General features: G+C 37.7%; 2 long non-coding RNA genes across 2 annotated transcripts; one reads left to right on the top strand and one right to left on the bottom strand.

The window, feature by feature from the left end:
• Positions 1 to 1,424: 1,424 nt before the first annotated feature.
• Positions 1,425 to 2,043, bottom strand: LOC131228884 (uncharacterized). The gene is made up of 2 exons (XR_009163099.1): positions 1,925 to 2,043; positions 1,425 to 1,837 (listed from the first exon to the last, which is right to left on the bottom strand). It is a non-coding gene; the product is annotated as an uncharacterized LOC131228884 (long non-coding RNA).
• A 6,011-nt stretch (positions 2,044 to 8,054) lies between these two features.
• On the top strand, positions 8,055 to 11,113 carry LOC131228878 (uncharacterized). Its single transcript, XR_009163098.1, has 3 exons — positions 8,055 to 8,274; positions 9,505 to 9,672; positions 9,786 to 11,113. It is a non-coding gene; the product is annotated as an uncharacterized LOC131228878 (long non-coding RNA).
• Positions 11,114 to 11,343: the final 230 nt, after the last annotated feature.

Genomic DNA, 11,343 nt, shown 5'->3' with positions numbered 1-11,343 from the left:
GTGGAAAAGAAAAGCTCAATCAATACCTCAGGCACTTCATTCAGATTACACAAGAAGGAAATGCAAGTTAGGGGCCTGAACTAGAAATCAACGAGGTTATCAGACAATACTACAACAGAATTTTGTAAAACTGTGCTAGTAATTCCAGTAACCAAGATGGTTAAGAAGTCAATGTATTTTTATATAACAGGGGCAACATTCAGTTAGCTCCTGTCACTAACATAATAGGGGAAATATTAAGAACTGAAGTGAAAAATGAATATGCCTGATAGATGCAAAAGAGACCCTTGTAGGGATTTGGTGAACCACAGGACATGGAATATACATTAAATAGGAATTTTTTTCCCCCTCTTCCCCAAATCACGAGCAGTTCCATTCTTTTTCTTAACCAAATACAGGGAATTAGGAAGAATTGAATTTGCCTCTATTGCGAGTTAGGGTCCAGCGTACGTGTGTGCTGCTCAATGGCCACCAGCCATCTTCCAGAACTCCGATAATCTACAGATTAGACAATCTTAACCATTGAATCAACCTCCCTACAACCAATGGACCATCCACAATGGGACAGGCATTCAACTACACCAGTCTTCCCAACTCGGGTATGATCCTCAACCAGGACATGGGTAGCATCCCAGGCCCTGAGCACTAACAAGTGGGTCCCACGATAACAACCAAACCATTAATCCAACAGACCAACGATATAAGGACCATGTTAGAAATAAATAAATAAATAAAATAAAACCCAAGAGGGCTAAGCGGATTAAGTGCGACCGGGCCTCACCCAAGACAGTGGGGCCCACCTTGATGTATATATTTTATATCTACACCGTCCATCTGTTTTTCCACATCATTTTATGGCATGAGCCCAAAAAAACGAAGATCCAAATCTCAAGTGGACCATATCATCGGAAACAGTGGTGATTGAACACCCTACCATTAAAAACTTCCTACGGCCCACTGTAATGTTTCTGCAATTTTTATTTGCCATTCAACATGTTGATAAGGTCAAACAAACCTCCATGGATGGTATTAAAAAAAAAAAAAAAAAGGAACAAAAAAATCAGCTTGATTCAAAAATTTTGTGGTCGATTAATGGTCAATCATCACCTTTTCCCATGCTATTGTCCACCTGAGAATTGGATCTGCATACCTTAAAATGATCTGGAAAAACAGATAAAATAAATATATCGAGGTGGCCCCATGGTAAGGGCCACACCTAATCCGCTTTGGTCAAGAGAAAATGGTTAGGCAAGATCTTTCAATCTAGGAGTGTTTTCGAATATGCAGTCAGAATGACATGAAGATGGACACCACACTCTGTGATAAAAAATCACATGACTCACCTTAGCATGAAATCTGTATACGAGCTTCTGGATGAACGGTCTGAATCATCACCTTTTTTTTTTTGAAAAGTCATCACCATCTGTAAATTCTTTTGATCCTAAATTCAACAAATTTAATTGTCCAAACTAACAAATATTCACCAAATATATCCAAACCAAATCATGGAGAAACACACTGAGAAATTCACTAGGAAAAAAAAATAAAAAAATTGCAGTCACAACCACAAAACACGAAGACAGCAACAGAGAGAGAAACCCAAGAACTTGGATCTAGGGTTCAACTGTCATCACCTGTTGCCACTCTCCATCTACCGCCTCCTTCCATAATGTCATGTTGTTGTTCCCGTCTACCACTGCCAATATATTCACATTCACGCCAAGGTTGAGAGTCTTGCGGATTGTTTCTGCACTGTCATGCCTGGGGGGATCAAAGAGAGGCAACAGACCAACAAATTGCCATGGTGTTCCCAAACTCTCCTTTGTTCTCTCGGGCACTTCCAATCAGCCAAATCATAGAACTGATGATAAGAGGAGGATTTTATCACAGAGATAGAATCAAGACACTGAAAAACAACTATGACAAACCTGTCTTGCAACAGCCAATGATCGAAGCCCACGTTCAATAAACTTGTCTATCACAGAATGAACCTTGTTCCTAAAATCATCCTTGCAGTTGCAAAGGTTCAAAATCTGTTCATGGAGACCAAACAAAACAAGTGAACAACAGCCCAATCCATATTGAAATACCTTCCATCTATATGAGAACTGGGAAAAATATAAGAAGAAAAATTAGTACCTGCTCAGGGGCGCCTTTGCTCGCACGATGCCAGCTGCCATCAGCCTTTACTTCTAGTAAAGATTGTACATTCTTGTATAAACAAAAAATGCTATTGAGCATAGCATCACTAAGTTAAATGAGGATTGGACATTCTCGGTTCAAGACCCACTCTCACTAACCTCAATAGCCTAAAATCATTTCAAACCCATTATGAAATTAGTGAGCATGTTTCAACCGTGGGCATACAATACCCACCATTCAAGCCGTGTGGCCATTTGAGATTTGGGTTTGCTTATTTTCCAGCCCCTAAAATCAAGGTGAGTTTAAAAAGCAGTTTCAACTAGGGTGGGTAGGGCTGATCCAATGGTAGGCGTTAAATATTCATTGTTTCATGCGCCTGGCCTACTTAACTTTTGTATCCTTTTTTTTTTCCAATATATATATATATATATATATATATATATATATATATATATATATATATATATATATCATAGTTGCTAGCAATTACAATATTCAAGTATTACAATACTCTAATAATTGAAATATACAGGTTACTCAAATAACTCAATGCAGACAACCCCTGAATTTAACCACTGCAAAAGCATATAAATGTAGATGGAGGATTGCTACAAATCATGCCATGAGAGAGGTTAGACATGGAACATCAATGCGTGCCAGTTTCAGACGACACATCAAACCATGTTTGCAAACCATTGGGTCCGGTCGGGCATTAGAGCATGATTGTCAATGGGTTGGGCTATTCCGTAGACCATTGGGCCTTGCACCACGCCCATGTTTGTTTATGTGTTAAGAGGTTTAAAAAAAAAAAAGATTTTTTTTTTTGCTTTGAGGCCCAGCTGTACGAGAGCTCATCCAACTTTTTCTAATGCGGATCATTCATATGGTGGCCTCCATGGTGAATAGGAAATACCCAAGTCTCTTTGGAGAAACCCTAAATTAGATTCTGCCATCAGATGACCCTTAGGCATTGATTGGGCCTCATCAAAATTAGACCATTGATTGTAATGGAACAATTTCCATTGGATGGCTAGGATTAATAAGGCCCAAGGGAGATTTGAGTCAAGCAGTACCATAACCAACCACTAAAAAAAAAGGTAGGCCCACTCATTCTACTGCTGGTTGAAAATAAAAATCAATATAAGTGTCATACAATACCTCATACAGAATTCGTTAATAAAATACAAATCATACAACTTCATTAAAATTTCCCTATAATTTTATCTTTTGCCCGATTTCATGCTAACCAGCAACAAGAGGTTTCCCACATTCATAGAATACATCAATCCAAGCCATTGATCTAACAAGCTAGTAGCCTTGAAATCTTCCAAATTGGAAGATCCTAAACTTTTGATCAACGGCCATGAAACAGATATCCTAAACTCTAAATCAATGGCCCACAAAACAACGGTTGAGATGGCCTAGCAGATCCAATATGAGAATTCTTTTCTATTTCTGGGTATTGCATCTGCTGTGGCCCACCATATAAACAGTTTGGATCACAGAATTATGACTACCCCAGCCAAAATTAAATCTCCAGCCTTTAATCAATCACCAGAGAGATAAAAAACCAAAAATCCCATCTGCATCCAATGGCTAAAAATAAAACAAAACCAATGCAATGACGTTAAAAAAATCAAGCACACAAAAGGAAGCTGCTCATGGATCCAGATCTCCTGCCTTTCTACTATAAACAAAACATGAGGTTCTTCCCTCTACAATCCCAAAACAGATCATCTGCTCTTCCCTTCTCTCCTCTCCATCCATCCCCAGCAATGCCCCCAAATCCATACTGTTCATAACATCATTCCTATTTTTACAAGGTGATCCTCATCAAAGGGCTAACATGTTGGACGGTTCTTGTGGCACGCACACACAAAGGTTTGAAGTTACCAACTGATAGCCCAAGCAGTTGAACTTGAGACCTCTTTTAACTGGGAATTACCTGTCCTTACAAATACAGTATATAATCACTTCACACCTATATTAAAAAGGACCGATCCCCTCGAGATTTTTTATTTCCAACTTTCCCCTTGAGATAGCATACATTCTCTTAAACAATGGGTTGCATTGATAGGCATATAGATGGATACTATTTCAGACTGAGATGCAATAGGCAGCCCAAAACCCATTATAGATCCAACTTTGAACCATGAAACAATCTATGCCATTGGCAGCATCTCAATAACCTAGACTAAAAATAATCAATACAATGGGCTGCGCCCACTCATCTCATTTGGACAACCTGCCACCCTCAATAAATCCACCTAAAAATTAAAATAAAAAAATAAAAAAGCTAGATATGGAAGGTGTTGTGGCATTCTATGGGGTCCAAATTTTGTAAGGAAAGTAAGGATAAGAAAAGGAAGAGATGCATTAGAGAAATTTGTTGTAATACAATTCGAGGGAGAGATGAAATAGGAAAGTAGAATATACCTCAGTGGAGGTGAAACGGAACGCAGTGCCTTCTGTTTGAAGGTGATGCTCAATGGAAGATGACGCTCAAACGGCCCTGGGAGGATTTCTCGTCAATGGAGGTAAGAGGTAAAAGATGAAAAGAGGGAAAAGAGGAGCGGGCGCTGGATGGTTTTAGATAAAAATTTCAAATCTGTATATTGTGAGTTTACCATTATTTACAAACAAACTCTATTAACGACTGTACATACATTGGACCATGTTATGGATGGTTAAGATTTTTTTACATAATAAAATTATAAATATTTACTATTTACATCTAGACCAATTATTTTGATGGTCTGGATAACTCTACATATTACCCACTATTGTTATAGACGAGTCACCACCATTTTATATAAAATACAAGACTCACAATGCAAAACTTAAAATTCAAAATGGTAAGCCGATCTTTGGACCTGGTATCGCTCTATGGGCCCACCATGATAGATTTGTTTCATCCACGCCGTCCATCCATTTCACAAAATCATTAGATCAGATCCCAAAAAACTAGATTGAAATAAATCTTGGGTGGACCACACAATCAGAAAACATTATTGGTTGGACGTCCACCATTAAAAATACTCTCTGCCGACGGATTTGTGGGCTACGGCTACGGCTAAAATCTGTCGGTTACCAACGGCTAAAAGCCATCGGGGAAAGCAACTCTGGGCCTTCGGCTTTGCCCTGTTTTTTGGTAGTGTAATTGAACTGAAAAGATCACAAAACCAGCTACAACAACTCTAAATACCTAAGAGGAAAATCAGATGTAGAGTTATCGAGTAAACATTGAATGAATTACAAGAAAATTCAAAGCGAAAAATATCCATTGAATGACTATTATCCTCTCCATAAAGGAAAATATCAAACGAGAAATTAGATTTGCCCATCTATGTGTAGATTACTAGATAGCTAGGCTTTGCACATGGGGATTACCATGGTTCAAAATACTGAACTGTTGATTTGAGGGCCCACCATGGATGGGGAGTGCCCTAAAAATCTCCAATTGGAAAATTCTAACGCTTCAATAGCTGGGCACTTTCCCATCAAATGTGGATGGATGGTATACATTTATTCTCTTAACAACCTCCATTTTTATTGGACCCATCAAATCAACTATTTAGATTATTGAATGATGGGTCTACATGTACGGAGCTCTGGACCATTTACTCTTCACCATCCTTGATTTTGCATGATATTTTAGGTGTGACATAGAGGCCTTGCTATCTAGATGGTTTCAATTGAGGAACATAAATTCCATTCATACAGTGGCTATGTGCATATGGATCTTCAGTAATATTTGCCAGGATGAAAGGAATTGTTGGTGTTCCAGGCCTTAAATGTCTTCCAATCTATTTGTATAAGATGTATAAAGCTCAATATAATTTAGGGGTGCCAATGTTCCAGGCCCTAGAATTCTTCCAATCTATTAGTATAAGAAGATGTATAGAGACAATTGTATGAAATCCATTCCAATAATTAGATGTCACACCAAAGTTTGTCATGAGTCCAAAAATTAGGCCCACATGTGATTCAAGTGAGCCATTAATTTTGATAAAATTGGTACTATTTATTATTATAAGGCTGAAAAGTAAGTGAAATTAAAAGAAAGAGTTAATTGAGGACATGGAGATAAATAAGCGGGATGTTGAGAAGGAAAAGAAACAAAAGGATCATGAGCTGTAGAGGGAGAAATGGCAAAGTGTAAGTGTGATATTGTCCATACTCCTAAAATTTATTCTACAATTAAGCATTTTTAGCTGTTGTTAAGCCTTATTCACTGTTTTTTTTTTTTTTTTTTTTTTTTTTTTTGTAAATGTGGATGCAACTGTTATGGAGGAGAATGAAGTTACAATCTATTCTGAATGTCTTCATGTCATGTGTTTTTGGCTGTTGCAAGCACTATTTGGTATTTTTTATTTTGCCTTGCAAACATGCCCCCATGTTCTATCAGCTTTCCTGCTATAGGAAAAGGAACTCAAGCGTCTGAAAGATGAAGATGAAAAAGAAGAATTTTGTCGTGAGAAAGAAGAGGTTGAATTGAAGAAGCAACTTAAGCAGCAACAGGATGAAGTTTAGAAGGATCAACGGCACTGGGAGAAGGAAGAAGCTGAATTCAAAAAACAGGCTGCCATAAAAAACCAAGCTTCAATCATGGAGCGTTTTCTTAAAAGTACAAAAAAAAAAAAAAAAAAAAAGAAAAGAAAGAAGAAGAAGAATAATTTAGATGTCCAAGATAACAGGGTGTCATCAAAAGCCTCAGAGCCAGATTCTTTCGGGAAAAGTGAGGAGAAGCTTAATGCGATCACGTTATCAATGGACTGCGCCCTTTCTCAGGGTAATAGTGTTTGCACCAATGACCTTCTCAAGTTAGTATTATTTATCTATATACCTATCTATTATCTATCTAATGCAATGTCTTCTCACAACCAACCAACCTCTTCTTTCCTTAGTCATCTCTGAACTGATTTGTTTGGCAGGTCACAACTAGTTACCTGGAATAAGCTGAGTCAATCTCTTCGCAACCATAGATTGCATTGGGGCGTTTGGCATAAACCCAAGATTTCACCTATTAAGGAACTTCAGCTATAGGGACCATCCTCTTAAGTTGAGCTTTCTGGAAAAGTAACCACTCCAAATAAAGGACTTAACAAACAGCGAGGTAAAGGACAACAATGAGCCGAGTTTGGAGAAGCTTGTAGGTGGTTAGGATGAAACTGTCATGAAAGATAAATCATGCCAAATGTTGATGATGCTCTGACCATCGTACAGTCATGCAATAAAACTAAAAAGATTTTGCAGTTTGGTAAGAGCTACAGGCCTGCATATTATGACACTTCATCTAGGAAAAGTCAAGCATTTCAATCCTTTGACTTGAATTTTATACAAGATGTTTACTTGTTTTAAATGCAATTAATTATTACTTGCTATTTTTTATTTCCATAGTGATGTCATTGGACCTCGCCACCCTTTTAAGGACCCTGATTTGGACTATGATGTTGAGAGTGATGAGGAATGGGAAGAGGTATTATCTGAATTATGTAATATGAATGAATCATTAGACTATCAACCAAGTTTCAGCTGTTAATGCCATTGTCGTGTGCAGGAGGAGCCAGGCGAAAGCCTCTTTGACTATGACAAAGATGATGAGGAAAAAAATCCAGAAGAAGGCATTCTCAGGATGAGGATAACGATGGAAGTGAAGACAACTTCATGGTACACTGCAAAAAAACCGGGCTTATCCGACGGATGGGGTTACCCTTTGCCGGCTGCCCGTTTTAATGGCCGTAGGCAAAGGGTCTTATAAGAAAAAAAAAAAACAAAAAAAACAAAAACAAAAACCCTAATCCCATTTCCCTTCCTGCGCCGACTCCCTCTCTCTGCCACTCCCTCTCGCTCTCCCTCCATCTCCCTCTCGCGTGCGCTCTCATTCTCCCTCTCTCTCTCGTGCACTCTCCCTCTCACGCGCTCTCCCTTTCCCTCTCCCTCTCCCTCTCCGCTCGCTCTCCCCTCACTCTCACTCTCCCTATCAATCTCTCTCAGATATTCTTTTCAAGCATTAAGGTTTTGATCTTTTTTTTTTTTCTCTTCTTTCTTGAAGCTGTTCGAGTGATATGCAGAGATTGGGTGAATTGCTCTTGTAAACTGCGGAAAAGACTCCCAACTCTACATCTATCAGTAAGATCTATGTGCTTTTACATTGGAGGCATAGTGAGCCATTCAATCTCTTATATTTCAAATCCAAAACCTCCAGATTGCATGTTCAGACGTGGGTTAACAAATATGTATATAAGGTGTGAGGATTTGGCACATGCCCGCAAGCTATTCGACAGTATGTCTGACAGGAACATTGTCTCTTTAGCTGCATTTTTTATTTCTATTTTTTAAATATAATCTTTTGGATATTTGTGGTATTAAGTGCATTTGTTTTTCTTTTTTCCATGGGAAATTGGAGATGACTGGAGTGCCCTGAGTTTGAACCATTGCTATTTTCCAATAAATTTCCACCACGAGTGTAGTTAATTGACCAAATTAGTCTAACCTTTGGTTTAATTTGAGTTATGATTCTATGCTGCATTTACAATTTATTAGATCCTGTATATCAACCATCATACTCTGCCAGAATATCAAAAGTTTTCCTATAGTATCATTTTAACTACCACAAAATAGCCCTTTATTTCATAGAAAACAGTATACAAAACACCGATCAAATAAATAGTAACATCTACTGAAATATTCCAATCTCTTTATGAGTTTCATGGGTTGGGCATGTGTTAGCCATTAATGTACGTAATTTATTGAGGCCCTAGCGTGGCTTAGGGGAAAAAATCATTTCTTTCAGTTTCCAATATATTTGGCATGCATGTCTGTGCGTTTACATACATGAGTGTGTAGACACATGCATTCATGCATATATACATATGTGCATATGTATGTATAGGTAATACTTGTAGTTGTGATGTGTATTTCACCATCATCATTTTCTAAACTATGTATTTCACTTTCTAAAATATTGGCCACTTAGTTATGCTTGATATCAACAACACTTCCAAATCTTTGGGATTCTCTTTTGTGGCCTAGATCATCCAAATTATTGCATGGACCCTAAGCCCAGATCATGTCCATCGACGCCCTAATGATTTTTCCTTTAAGATTACAGGGATTTATAATATTGATGTTAATAAACTTTCACATAATGTCAATGTTCCTGTCACTCTTCTGAATATATGAACTATCAATTCAATTCATTTTTCTGAAAGTCATTTGGAATTTTAAAGGCTTTGTTTGTATCATGCTTTCTTGAACAGTGTCCTAAGCATTTCCTGTACGAAGGAACACTACATTTACCCTGCTAATCAGTAGTATATTCAAAATGTGCTTGTGTTCACACTAATATGTGCACCACAGGCACCCGTTCTCAATTACTTCAGCTCCTAGAGATGATTACCTGAGCATCCACATCCGGCAGCTGGCTGATTGGACACGAGAGCTCACAAGGGTCTTCTCCGAGGTATGTGAGCCTCCAGTAGCAGGTAAAAGTGGGCTTCTAAGAGCTGATGAAACCACCAAGAAAAGGTATAGACCTTGCCTCTGTTACTCCCAAAATCATTGGAGTTGAATTTACTTTTCTGGTTATATTTTCTTTTTCTTTTTTATGTTTTTGACATTTAAGTCTCTTGCTATTACAGTTTGCCAAAGCTCTTGATAGATGGGCCTTATGGAGCTCCTGCTCAGGATTATCGTAAATATGATGTCTTGTTACTCGTAGGATTAGGAATAGGAGCAACGCCTTTCATCAGTATATTGAAAGATTTGCTCAACAATATCATAAAATAGCAGAGCAAGCAGTGAGTATATTTTAGTCAAAGCTAATGAAAATGAAAAAAGGAAAAAAGTAAAAAAGATGGAAATATAGTGGTAGGAAGAATTTATTAACCACTCGAATTTGCTGTTTTTAGGATTCCAACTCGAATTTTAGCCAGGCAACTGATTCGTATGCTGGAACAAGCGATTAGAGCTCTGTTAATAAGATGTCTCCAAAACGGAAGAAACCTTTAAAGACAACCAATGCCTATTTCTACTGGGTGACCCGGGAACAAGGTTCCTTTGACTGGTTCAAGGGTGTCATGAATGAAGTTGCTGATCTTGATCACAGGGTAGAAAGGAAGCTCAATTCTTGATCGATATAATCCCTCTTCTACTCTTATGTATGAAATAAAGGGCTATTTATTGATGTTGGGATTCTACTGTAAATAAAATGAAATGACTAAGGGGAATATCCTAAGCAGGAGGAATATGGTACAACAGTAAAAAATGAGTAATGTTGCATTAGGTGTAAATTGTAATTACCAAGTGAGAGAATATGGTGATCTATAATTACCTGAAATTTCATTTACCAAACATGAAAAGGAGTATCATATCATAGACAATACCAAGAAGTTCCCAAAAAATAAAAGACATTGAAGTGGAATATGCAAAAGAACTCGAACTTGGTACCGAAGACCTAGAGAAAAATCTTGCTCTTATTCTGAAAATTTTTATTAGTTTGATTAAACTAAGACAATATTCATTATCATACATAAGAGTAGAAGAGGGGTTATATCGATGGGACCTTGACATTTGGCTGCATTGACCCATGACATCAACAACAGGGATTGTTGGACCGATGACCATCTATTTGTCCAGCTTTTTCATGGGTATTTACATATTTCCAACACTATCATTTTTGACTTGCCATCTGCTAGCATCCAACCTGTTTTGATAAGATTAGATCCAAAACTGTTGTGACCCACAAATAATAAAAAAAATGTTTATAATGGTCTTCCACCACTGTTTTGTATGTTGTGGTCCACCTGAAACTAGTTCAATCTTGTTTGGCTGTATTTTCTCCACAATTCAGTTTATGAGGATTCTTTTCAAAACATGACTCTTATTAGTGGCACATGCATACAGTGTAACAGGAATACAGGACGGAGAAGAAAATATGGGGTCACACGGGCCATATTAATTGTTTACAATTTATAAGAAGACTTAGCAAAATGTCATAACTAAAGTTGCATAAAAGCACTGTTTTAAAACCTAAAGTGGACTCTCTCTACTTGTCAGCGGTTTCTTCTAGTTAATCACTATCTTTGGAGTGTTCAAATTTGAGAAACAGTCTATTTAGCTAAGTGTATAGAAACCAACACATGTACATTGATGCATTTGGCATCCAAAGTCCCCCTATCTAGCTAATTAGTATTTGCT

The sequence above is a fragment of the Magnolia sinica genome, chromosome 2 (assembly GCF_029962835.1).
Source record: "Magnolia sinica isolate HGM2019 chromosome 2, MsV1, whole genome shotgun sequence".
Classification (NCBI taxonomy): domain Eukaryota; kingdom Viridiplantae; phylum Streptophyta; class Magnoliopsida; order Magnoliales; family Magnoliaceae; genus Magnolia; species Magnolia sinica.
This window is presented reverse-complemented; position numbering and strand designations above follow the sequence as displayed.